We start from the raw sequence: 13,184 nt of genomic DNA on the forward strand, positions 1-13,184 counted from the left end.
CTTTGCCCAGTGTCCCCTCATTTCATGTGCAGTGTAGTCATGTGTTTTTGTGATTCTGATGCATGGTTGACAACCAAGATTGTTGCATATAATATTATCTTATCCATAATAGTTAATGGAATACATTCTAATGATGTTATTTTCTGCCATATTTAAATAATACTTGTTTGGGAGGAAGTGCCATATGTGTTCATAGCGATAACTCATTGCTAATAAACATCAGGCGGACCCACCAATCCAAACATGGACCCCACCCTTATCAGCTCATAGCAGACTGTTTCCCCACCCAAACATCTCGTACCACCCAATCACACACCACAGGGTGTCACATCAGAACTGGTGGTGGTGCTGAAGAGATCAACACTGTTCAGGTTCAGATATGCACCGACCAGAACATCTAAGCAGACCTTCCAAAATACCAGCTTTTCTCTGGACCAAAGAGACATGAGGTAAACAAAATATTTTAATATGTTAGTTATATTGTTCATTGTGCTAGTTTACCAGAATTGTTCAAATTTATATAATTCCAGTCAAATTTGTGATCATATGGGAAACACCAGTTTTAAATGTGTATGTGGATATGTACATATATATTTGGAAACCATGGTATGGGAGAGTGTGGTAAGATGAGCCAATTTTAAACATGTTGCCCTCAGGGGTTGGGCTTTCAACTAAAGACACAGCCACGCAAAAAATGCGGCTTGTGTACGGCTCATTATGGGTACTGGTACTGCAATTTTTTAGGTGCCAGACCTGGTTGTCCTCTAGGAAAGGAAAAACCTTTACTTCAGGATGTCTTCTGTCAATCAAACTGAGAATAATGCATCTATCACAAAGGGCCATGAAAATATGACTTCTAAAAAAAAATTGTCTTCTGGCTTAACTTGCCCCATCATACATTGATCCGAGACAAGGTAGTACATTGAACAATTGACTTTATCAACTTTAAACCCGAGTTGTTTGGTACAGGAATGTTGTTTCTGTCTGTAATTTAAAGGCCAGTTCACAGCTATTCTCTGGAGTAAGACCATGGAACTGGTCAGCCAATTAAAAATGTTTCCTTCTCTCTCCTGTGTGAAGACCCTCTTTCCTCTGCTGTTCAACTGTACCTACTTTTTTAATTTCCTTTCCCCCTTCCCGTTTAAGTCTTTATGCAGGCTGTCGATATTTCTGTCTTTTGCCACTGCTCTGATGGATTTTCCAGCCTTGCCATCAGTGGCTCTCTCCATCTCCTCAGTATTTATTTTGGACTTTCTTGGCATGATAGCTTTTGTACAATGTTTAAAACATAAAAAACACATCAGTGGTGTAAAACTACATTTAGTTAGTGAGTTAACTTAACTTCAGTGCCTCAGGGGGGATTACGTTGAACCACTGATTCACTTTGCCCAACAGCCACTTTTTGGAATAAAAACGGTCTAATTTAGTCATTCATGCTAATCTTTGGCTAAATTATTGACATGGTTTTACACCTTGCTAAATAATATAATAATATGAATAATATGATATATATTTTCAGACCTGAATAGATTTACTGTGACACCACAGTTATCATACCTGACATGTTAACATTTACTTTGACAAGCAAAACATGGTTTATTGTGTAAAAAACACATTTACCACATTACCATCACGTTAACCTGCTGTCATGTCAACTTCCACATGTTTTACATGAAAATATACTCTGAAAACTGAAAGAAATGGTAAAAAGAGTATTCAAAGAAGAGAGCAAAGGCAGAAGAAACAACAACTGATAATAAGAATTATTGAATTGTAATGTTCTGGCCAGTGTGAGAGGAGTGGCCTGCTAAACAGAAAATGAGCTTGTTGTGATGCTAAATGTGTCATTCTGTTGTGAACAAACACCTGTGTCACCAAAGAAGACATAGATACTCTTTCTTAAATGACTCTGTACTTTGACCATCTCATTTGTTGTCCAATTGGAGAGGAGAGTTTCTGTGACTAGGTTTGACACAATATAGGATGCAGTGTTGAGTAATATTCTGTCCATTTTCTTGACTGACAGAGCAAAGCAACAGAAGATTTGGATGAGCAAACAGAACAGAAGTGGACAATGGAAAACTGTAAGCAATTAGAAGATGAACAAACCATAGTGGACATGAAAACCAAAATGGAGATTATTAAAAGACAAAGACAATTGACATTGGAAGTAATGGGGAAGATTGAACAACTTTGGGAAGAGGCACAAAGAGAAATAAATGAAACTGACTACCTGGAGAAAAAAGCAGAGCAGCAACAGGAGGACATCGTCAGACTGAGAACTGAAAATCAAAAGCAGCATATATTCATAAATAAACTGAGATCACAGATAGAAAATCATTTTGAGAAACTTGAAGAGGATAAAAATGAAGCGGCTCAAGAAAAATTGCTACTTCTTAAAATGAGAACTGAAATATATAGAGAAAAAGAGACCCTGGAAAAAAGACGTAATGAGCTCATCAATGAGCGACATGAGTTAGAAATGATCAAGGGTGATAAGACAACACAACAAAGTATTGATCTAAAAGAAGCCATGGAACAGATAGAAAGGAAGCAGGAGATAACAGACAGTCTGCTCAGCCTCATCAACAAAAATAACAAAGTAATGCTTGAAACAAAGCAGGAAAAAGAACATATGGAGAACATCATTTCAGACATAAAGCAAGAGTTGATTATTATTAAAAAATAATAATTCTCATCAACTTGAGCACATCAAACATAATATACATTTGAAAATGAACACGATGAAGAGAAGGTGGGCAGACATTCAAAGAACTGAGAGAGTTGAGCTGCAGGAAGCCACAGTCCCAGAGATGAGGCACAAAGAAGGAAGACACACATTTGGCATTGTGAAGATTCACCTCTGCAGATTCCAGAAGGAGATGAAGAAGCTTTCGGATGAGCTGGAGGTGACTTTAACAGAGGAGCAGGAGCTGAAGACAGAGAGCAGTCAAATGGCAAACATTCCATGTGACAAGTTGGCATGGGCCAAATCTGAAAAGGATGATATTGATCAAATCAAGACTAACATACAAACTGAGAGAGAGGACATTGAGAGAGAGAGGCAGATAGCTAGAGCCGAAATGATTGCATTGACGTGTGTGAGGGAGAGTACTGAAAGGCAAATGCAGGAGCTGGATGACAAGTTACAAAGGACAAAGAAAGAAATAAGAGAGAAGGAAGAGTTGAACACTGAGATTGAAATAAAGAAAAAGGAGCTAGTAAAAAGGATAAGAATGAGCAAGAGATAATAAAGAGTTCAGCAGCATGATGGAAGAGGCTGAGCCTGCTAAACAAGACATGCAGGAAGGACAATATAAGACTAAGGAGCAGGTGAACGTGGAGGACACATCTGATGAGCAGAAGAAACAACTTCCTCTGGCTGACAGAACCACAGACATAACACAGGAAGTGAATACTGACATGAAGAGAGTGATTCTTGAAGGAGAAGAAATCAGAAAGAGGCTGTGTGGGGTAAGAGAAGATACAGAGCGAAGCAGGGCAGACTCTACAGAAGAGAGGAAAATCCAATGGATGCATTTTCAATAAAAAACAAAAACAAAGACAGCTTGACCAACAGCTGGAGAAGACAAATAAAGAAAGAGATGAGCTGGATGTCACGAAGATAAAGATACAGAAACTCAGAGAAGAGGTTGAACAAAAACTAAAAGATACAATAACTGCATTTCTGAATATTGATGAAATAAAAGCTAGCATTGAAAAAGCTACTACAGAGATGAAGAAAACCAGGGAGGAGATGCTCAAAGTCCAAAGGGAGATGGATCAGAACAACAAGTTTAGGGTAAGTCAATAAGTAATAAATATGCCTTCTTAACATAGAATGTCTACACTTGTTGAATTCAACATAGTTAGATTCTAAGACTATGTACATCATTTATCCGTAGTTGATAATTGACAGAGTAGAAGGATATAAGTCGTCATCATCCATAAACATTCAATGCATTTATTAATCCAAATGGATAGATCATTTATACATGCTGCATATTACATTTTATAACTGAATCACCTAATATTTTGTCGTCACCATGTTTTGTCATAACTTCGTAAATGTCCCCCCAGATGCACCAAGATGTTCAATTATTGGTTATAAATCTTAAACTTACATCCAATAATTCTCCCCATTAAGCAATCAATTGCAAACGTGTAACTACTGGGCTATAATGTTTCATACTTCAAAACATCCAAACAGACCCTGCTATTAAAGTGGATTTACCTGCAGTTAGCCTTTGTTGAATAAGTGATAATGTGCAGCCAGCTGGTCAACAGGGTGAGCAGGATCAGGTTTTTTGGAATAATGTTCTCTTATTCTTCTTCTATTATTCAAATATTTGTATTGAATTGTCATTGTACAACATTGTATTAATGGCAGATAACTCAATCTCAAAATATCCAATCCAATGCACTTTATTTATATAGCACATATTAAAAACAGAGGGTTGCCAAAATAGGACAAAAATGGTTGCCAGACGTTATAATACTTCTGGATAGAGCCCCAGGCAGCGTGCTTTAGCTGTTCAAGCTTAAGATGGGACATTATTTCCTCCCAGCGCTTATGAGATGGTGGTGCAGCCTTCTTCAAACTAAGGAGTAGCAGACATCTAGCAAGTAAGGTAGAGAACGCCACAGCCTCAGCTTGAGCAGTTGTTATTCATGTCTCCTTTGGGACCATGCCAAATAATGCAGTCAATATCCGTATTACACATATACAAAAAGGTTCTAAATATACCAGTCCAGAACAGGGTCAATTTTGGACAGAGCCAAAACATGTGACTTAGGCTGGCTGGGTCCCGACTGCGCCTGATGCACACTGCTGCTATAACAAAATAATTTCCCAATTTGTGATCGATAAAGTGTCGGTCTGTCTATCTATTTATTTTACAGATAAAAAACACATCTATGTATTTTCAAGCTAAAGGTGATACACAATATAAACTGTATACTGTTATTTTTTCAAAGACATGTTACATTTCAAAAGCATATATTGCTATGTTTAGGACAAACAATTAAAGACGGCTTTCATTTAACAAATTCTACAATATAAAAGTGGCAGATTTGCTTTATGAAACAGACCAGACCTAGGCTGCATATTTAGGACCATGCTCACATCTTACTATGTTGGTCTGAAGAGCTGAAGCATTCATACACAATGGATAACAACTGTGTTGTCTCATTCTATATCCTGTGAGAAAATGATATACATTTAGCATTAAAAATTCGACATAGGCCTACTATTCCTAGCCTGAGGAAGATATGAATAATCAACAGATTTGAATGGAATCTCTAACATTTTCATGTAGAATAAAGACAAAAGAGTGATTATACAAATTACATTTATTGAAATTTGAACCAGAAGATGAAGTCTCAAAGAATGTTTGAAATAAAAGGACATAAAACAAAAAGGTGGATAATAATAAAATCTATTAAATGTATATGTAAAGACATTTGGTCAAATGAAATGACACTGAGCCAGTGATAACAGCAACGCCAGCGTGGATGAAGCTGGTGCAGGTCTTTCTTCATGCCCCCCCTCCTAGGATCTAATGCTGTCCCCTCAGAGGAAGTGGGAAACGGGATAAGACTCTGGACGCCACGCTGTCTCAATGATCCACACTGTTAATATGAGAGGAAAATAATGTTTTAGGAAATGAAAAATATGAAGTTAACAAATAAATGGTTTCCATATAAAACAAAAACAAATGAATTGTGCCATTAATTGAAACACATTTAAAAAATTGAATTGGAAATTAATAGGAAGAGAGCTCAAATATGATACTTAAAGGTCCCCTATTATACTGTTTTTCATTACTTTAGTATAGGTCTCAGGTATATACAAATACAAAACATGTCTGTGAAGTGTTTGACCTCGAAATACCAAACAGATCATGCATTGTTGCATCCCATAAACCCCCCTTTTCAGCCCTTTTTCCAAAGTGCTAATTCTCTGTCTGTTACTTTAGATCAGTGGTTCTCAAACTTTTTCTGTCAGGCCCCCGCTTTGGAGAAAAAAAAAAGTCGGGCCCCCCCAACACAAATAGTCAGGCTCAGTGGCGGCGCCAGAGATTTATTTTGGGGGTGCTGTGGGGTAGCTTGACGTTTCATAGAGGGTGCTCAAACATTTAGGGTTTCCCATTAATGTACCAGCGCTACAGTGGAATGTTCTACTGCAACACTCCCCACGCATATACATAATGTACGCAGGGGTCAAGTGCTTTTTATAGGTGGTGTGTGGACCTCACATAGGGTGGTCCGGGGGCATGCTCCCCCGGGAAGATTTTAAAAGCATCAATCTGGTGCACTTTGAGAGCAAAATGAAGAGATCTATGGATACATCTCTCAACACAGAACTGTAAACAGATTTACTATTTCTTTATGGATATTTTACAAATCACTCCCCTTTCAAACTTTATTCATTTTTTAATGTCATATAGTATTTCATACCTGTGTTTAATGTATTCTCTTATTTTTTTATAATGATCATATAAACGTGTGCCTCGGAAATAATTGTTTACATTAATGGTGACCAAAACGTTTGAGACCCACTGAGATAACACTGAGAGAGTCCTTTAGTTCACTGAGTCTCTCAGTCTGACAGGAGAGGACTCTCCTCCACTTTGTTGTTGAAAAAACTCCTTATATCCGTTAGCGTAGCTCGCTAGCACCAGAAGCTAACATCAACGATCTCTGGTACCGGTGCTCTCTCTCTCTCTCTCTCTCTCTCTCTATCTCTCTCTCTCTCTCTCTCTCTCTCTCTCTCTCTCTCTCTCCTCTCTCTCTCTCTCTCTCTCTCTCTCTCTCTCTCTCTCTCTCTCTCTCGCTCGCGCACGCACACAAAATGGCTCGTTCCACACACACACAGAGCCGAGCTTTAATGAAACACAGAGACCCAGACGTAATAGTACTGTATCATATTATTTTCGAATCAATAATTTTTCAAAATATGTTTGTTTGTTTTTTTAATCTTTTTTTTTTTTTTTTTTTTTAATAACCATTTTTCCTCCTGGTCTCTCGCGACCCCCCCTGTCATGCCTCTGCGCCCCCCACTTTGAGAACCACTGCTTTAGATGGAAATAAGGAGCCCCTCCCCACGCCCCTCTGGGGGGCTACGTTGGTTGGTTATTGGCTAATGGTTACACAATGGGCAAAAAGTGAGCGAATCTTTTTTCCTGAAACTTTCAGAATCTCCTTACACAGAGACAGGAAAAAGTGGATTTTACATAAAAGGTGACCTTTAATACGAGTATCCTATGTGTAGAATTTTGCAATTCATAGAAGAGAAGCCAAAGCTCCGGAGTGCCGGAGCGGCGTTCTGGTGCTCTCCGTCAGCACTACACCCCTGTCAGACGAGACATACCACGTGTTGACACGTAAGGCTCGTGTTGTGTTTCAAGGACCCTGACCAGGCCAGGAAAAACAGGCACTCGCTTGTTAATTATTTTGCGGTCTGGATTTCTTTAATTTTTTTCTTTTTTGCGTGTGTTTATAAATTACCTCGAGGGCCGTACCAAATGGTCTCGCGGTTCGTATACAGATGTAGCGCTTCATTTCAGACAGTTTGAAACGCGAGGGCCGTGATTGGTACGTGATCTGCCCTCGCTCAAGGGAAAACCTCCAGCTTGACTTGAGACCTCCCCCGTGATAAATAAATGTAATTATTATGAAGCCAGCTGCAATGGATCATTGATCCACCAGGGGGTGCAGTGGGGTTCCACACTGGAGCTCATGTGAAATAAAGTCAGATACAGTACGCTGGATGTACAGCGGAACTTTGTTAAGATCCATATGTCACGGATATCATACTCTGTGCTAAATAAGAGACATGTAATCATTCACAAAATATCACCATGTTGTTATTTAACAAAATAATGTTGTTTAGTCGAAAAAACGGGAGGAAATGCAGCCCAGCTCTCGATTTTTAATCCTAATTTAATCATCATCTTCACCACGATCATTTATGTTTATGTTCACCGAATTGACATGAAATCACTGACACATATGAATATACTGTTGTCAACTTCATTAAAACGTTATTAACGTGCCTAAACTCAGTAATTCACTAAAAATATTTATATTTTAATGGAGCCTCGTCGGCAGATCAGGATCCCAACGCGTAGCGGAGGGATCTTGATCAGCATGAAGTGTTATTTTCCCCATAAGGAACAAGTCGCTGCAAATTATCCCGCTTATTACATGGCCACATTCTCAACAAAGTAACGACATGACTCCCAATATTAATTGAAATGCTTTTATGGATTTAGAAAATGTTTTTATTGATTAAAAAAATAGTTGTATGTTGTAGTGCCGTGAAAAGAGAGTCGGAGGCTGTGTATTAAGAATGGAGTTCCAATCTTTATTATCCATTAATATCAGAGAGGTTAACACATGAACTGCTCTGCCTGATGAGCTAGCAGGAATGGCAGCTAAAGCTCAGGTGTTCCCCACTAAAGGGTCCGTGTGGCAACACAATAAGCAAGGTGAATTATGGTGTCACCACACAAGCCCCCCCAGAATTCACACATAAACAAAATCAGCATGGCGGGGAGGAACGACACGCCGACCCCCACGACTCCTGAGCACGGGAGTCGGAAAAGTGACTTCCGCCTGTGCGGCCCCCAGAAGGGGAGGGACCGGAACAACAGGTCTTAAATCCGTGACAGGGGTCGAGGCCGGGGGGCGGCCCCGTCGCGGAGGTCGAGCCAGCACCACCGGCTGGTCCAGGTAAGCAGCCTTCACCTGGTCCACCGAGACGTGCTCGGCCTTGCCACCCAGGTCGACCACCAGGTGCTTGTCACCGTGCTCCAAGACCCGGAAAGGCCCATCGTAAGGGGGCTGCAGGGGGCCTCTGTGCGCATCGTGCCGGATGAACACCTGCCCTGGGACACCTGAGTATCGTGCTGAGTAGTAGGGATCGGAGCAAAAGCCTCAGCGGCGTCCTGCAGGAAAGCCCGCTGGGCCGACGCCGACCAGGGAGCCGATGCGTTAGGGAGGAAATCCCCTGGAACTCTCAATGGCTGCCCGTAGACCATCTCAGCCGTAGAGCACTGCAGGTCTTCTTTAGGCGCAGTCCTCAGGCCCAGCATCACCCAGGGCAGCCTGTCGACCCAATTCCCGTCCGTAAGGCCGGCTTTGAGGGCCGCCTTCATGGAGCGATGGAAGCGCTCGAAGAGGCCGTTAGCCTGAGAGTGGTAAGCGGTAGTCCTGTGCAGCTTAACCGCCAAACCGCCTGCCACGGTGTTCCAGAGTTCGGACGTGAACTGAGAGCCCCTGTCTGAGGAAATGTCCGACGGGGTGCCAAAACGACACACCCACGTCGAAACGAGCGGGACCGCCTCCGGCCAACGGGTCGTCCTGTCCACCATGGTGAGGAGGTAGGAAAAGCCCTGAGAGGACGGCAATGGACCAACCAGGTCGATGTTGACGTGGTCAAACCTCCTCTCAGGCACCAGGAAACGCTCCAAAGGGGCCTTCGTGTGGCGGTGCACCTTAGCGCGCTGACAAGCCACGCACTCACCAGCCCTCACGTCCTTTTTCAGCCCATGCCAGACGAACTTCACAGCCACCAAGCGCACCGAAGGCTTAACGCCGGGGTGTGACAGTCCGTGCACACCGAGCGCCTCCAGCTGGCGGGAACGACTGCCCGCGACAGGCCCGTGGAAACGTCGCACAGGAGGGTAACGCCTGCGTCGCCGAACACCACGTCCTCCAAGCGCAGCCCCGCGCCCTCCACCTTCAGAGCCTGGACGCCGGGGTCTGTGACCTGGTCCGCCGCCATGCGAGTATAGTCCAGGCCCAACTGGACGGCTCCGATGACGACTCTGGAGAGGCAATCTGCAACCAGGTTCGACTTCCCAGCCACGTGCTTAATGTCTGTGGTGAACTCAGAGATGTAGGAAATCTGCCGCTGCTGACGTGCTCCGCCACTTTAGACATGGCGAAAGTGAGTGGCTTGTGGTTGACAAACGCCGTAAACTCCCGGCCTTCCAGCATGAAACGGAAGTGCCGCACGGCCAAATAAAGACCCAGGAGCTCACGGTCAAAAGCGTTCTCTGGGCGTCAGCTGGCGGCTGAAAAAAGGCGAGCCGCTGCCAAGCGCCCTCCACCCACTGCTCGTGCACCTCAGCAAAAGCGACGTCCGCCTCTGCCGTCCAGTCGATCGCCTGGACGGGGGTCTTGCCCTTCAACGCTTCATACAGCGGCCGCATGATGTGTGCGGCCCGGGCGATGAAACGGTGGTAGAAGGTCACCATCCCCAGAAACTCACGGAGCGACCGGGCTGTGAGCGGGCGAGGAAAAGCCGCAACAGCCTCCACCTTCGCCGGCAGAGGTGCCGCACCGCCCTTGGTGACGCGGTGCCCCAGGAAATCAATGTCAGACACCCCGAACTGGCACTTTGCAGGATTGATGATTAATCCATGTTTGTTGAGCCGCGTGATAAGGGCTCGGAGGTGGGACAGGTGCTCCTGCAATGAAGCGCTGGCGACGAGTATGTCGTCGAGGGTAGACAAACACAAACGGCAGTTCCCGCAGCACCGAATCCATCAGGCGCTGGAACGTCTGAGCGGCATTCTTGAGTCCAAAAGGCATCCGCAGGAACTCAAAAAGTCCAAAAGGCGTTATCACTGCTGTCTTGGGAATGTCCAGGGGGTGCATGGGCACCTAGTGGTATCCACGCACCAGGTCCACCTTGGAAAACACCCCCGTTCCGGCCAGATGCGCCGAAAAGTCCTGAATGTGCGGCACCGGATAGCGGTCAGGCGTAGTGGCGTCGTTGAGTCGGCGGTAATCCCCGCACGGGCGGAACCCGCCGTTCGGTTTGGAGACGACGTGCAGGGGGGAAGCCCAAGGACTGTCGGAGCGGCGGACAATGCCCAGGCGCTCCATGGTTGCGAATTCCGCCCTCGCTACAGCCAGCTTAGAAGGGTTCAACCGCCGGGCCCTGGCATAGACAGGAGGCCCCTCGGTAGTGACGTGGTGCTCCACGCCATGCTTAGTGGTAAGCGCAGAGAAGGTGGGCAATGACAGGTCTGGAAACTCGGCCAACAGTCTGAGAAACGTGTCTGCCCCCGACAGCGAGCCCGATAGCCCGTCATACGCTGCACTGCCAAGTGTGCACACGAGGGAAGAAAACGTTAAGGCATCAACCAGCTGAAACGCTGTCCTCCGATGCACAAACACATAGGCCTCACGCCGTACGTGCGAATGGGACCGCCGTTAGCCATCGTCAATCGCGGTCCGTGCCCACCCCGGGTGACGTCTTCACTCGACACTGGAACTACGCTCCGTTGAGCGCCCGTGTCACACAGAAACGGGCTCCCCGAAACGCTGTCGCTGACGAAGAGGAGCCTGCACGTGCCGCCGACGCTCAGGGCCACTACTGAGCGCCGGCCCCTCCGTTTCCCGGGGGTTTGTAGCTGCACGGAGCGATGCATATCTTCGCCATTGTCCCGAAACGCGCGTGGTAAAAGCACTCTCAGGTGTCTCCACGCCGGCTCGATACAGACGTGTCCTGCCTCCGCCACGCTTTCTTGACTGCAGATGGGCCGATGAGCGTCGCGGCTAACGTCTCTGCACCGGGCTGTTGTGTAGCCAGGAAAAAAAACGATCCGCTTCCTCAGCCAAGGCACGGGGCTCCGTGACAGTCGTGTGGGCCAGCGCCGTCTGGACCCGGGGAGGCAAGTGACGCAGGAAAATCTCCGTGAATAAAATCCGGGGATCTTCCCCCCCTAGCAGATTTAGCATTTTCTCCATTAGCTGGGAAGGCTTGCTGACTCCTAGGCCTTGAATGTCAAGTATCTGGCAGGCCCTCTTCTTAGCAGATAAGCTAAATGTCTTAAGGAGAAGGGCCTTAATCGCCTCATATTTGCCATGATGTGGGGGGGGCTGCGATGAATCCCACCAACCTGGACGACGTGGAGCTCCCCAGTGCTGCTACCACATGGTAGTATTTCAGGTCCCCGTCACGGACCTGTCGGCAGGCGAAGTGTGCCTCCACGTGTGCGAACCATGCCTCCTCGGCGTGCTCCCAGAATTCCGGCAGCTTTATGAAAACATCGCGCTCAGCCGTGTTCGTTAATTGTCCGGAAACTTACTGGGAAAAGTCAGGGTCACCAGTGTAGTGCCGTGAAAAGAGAGTCGGAGGCGGTGTATTAAGAATGGAGTTCCAATCTTTATTATCCATTCATATCAGAGAGGTTATCACATTAGATTAGATTAGATTAGATTACTTTATTGTCATTACAAAAATGCAAGCACAGTGTAACGAAATTTAAGGATGGTCTAACCAGAGTGCAAAACAGTCAGTTACATACACAATTATCAGAAGTATGTACCAAAATAAATGATACAAACATAAAGGTAAATAGATGGGAAATAGGAATAAATATTATATTTATATAATAAATATATAATATATATAAAAAATTATAAACAGATAATAATAAATACAGTGAATACAGAATTGCGCTTCAGCACAGCACACGACAACAACTAGGCAGTATGGGACAGCGTGGGGTTCATTGTCAGCAGTCTGATTGCTGAAGGGAAGAAGCTGTGCGTAGTCCTGTTGGTTCCACCCGGGAGGCTGCGGCAGCGTGTCCCAGAGCGGGTGCCACGTAGGGGGACAAACAGTGTATGGTTGGGGTGGGAAGAGTCTCTGATGATGTTTCGTGCCCTTCGCAGGCACCGCTTTTCATAGACTGAGGCTATGGAGGGGAGTGGCATCTTGATGATGCGTTGTGCGATCTTCACCACCCTCTGCAGTGATTTCTTGTCCTTGACCGTGCAGTTACCATACCATACTGATATGCAGGTGGAGAGGATGCTCTCGATGGTGCAACGGTAGAAGTTCATTAGCACCTGGGAGGATAGGCAGAGTTTTGCCAGTTTCCTCAGGAAGAAGATGCGCTTGTGAGCCTTCTTGACTAGGGCTGAGGTGTTGGTGGTCCAGGAGAGGTCCTCCGAGATGTGGACTCCCAGGAACTTGAAGCTGGTGACCCGCTCAACCTCTTCTCCACTAAGATGGACTGGGGAGTGCGTGCCGTCTTTGTTCCTTCTGAAGTCCACAATGACCTCTTTCGTCTTCTTGGTGTTGAGAGCCAGGTTGTTGTTAGCGCACCACTCTGCCAGATGCTCAACCTCTTCCCTGTATGCCGTCTCGTCATTGTTGC

The 13,184-nt window shown here is 45.2% G+C and overlaps 1 protein-coding gene across 1 annotated transcript in view; it reads left to right on the plus strand.

Moving 5' to 3' along the window:
• Positions 1 to 313: 313 nt before the first annotated feature.
• Positions 314 to 13,184, plus strand: part of LOC117544502 (uncharacterized protein PF11_0207-like) — a 38,539-nt gene continuing 25,668 nt past the window's right edge. The window contains exons 1-2 of the mRNA XM_034213622.1: positions 314 to 449; positions 2,027 to 3,802. The gene's annotated coding sequence lies outside the window, so the exon portion shown is untranslated. The remainder of the gene's footprint in view (positions 450 to 2,026; positions 3,803 to 13,184) is intronic.

Source organism: Gymnodraco acuticeps, unplaced genomic scaffold (assembly GCF_902827175.1).
Source record: "Gymnodraco acuticeps unplaced genomic scaffold, fGymAcu1.1, whole genome shotgun sequence".
Lineage (NCBI taxonomy): Eukaryota > Metazoa > Chordata > Actinopteri > Perciformes > Bathydraconidae > Gymnodraco > Gymnodraco acuticeps.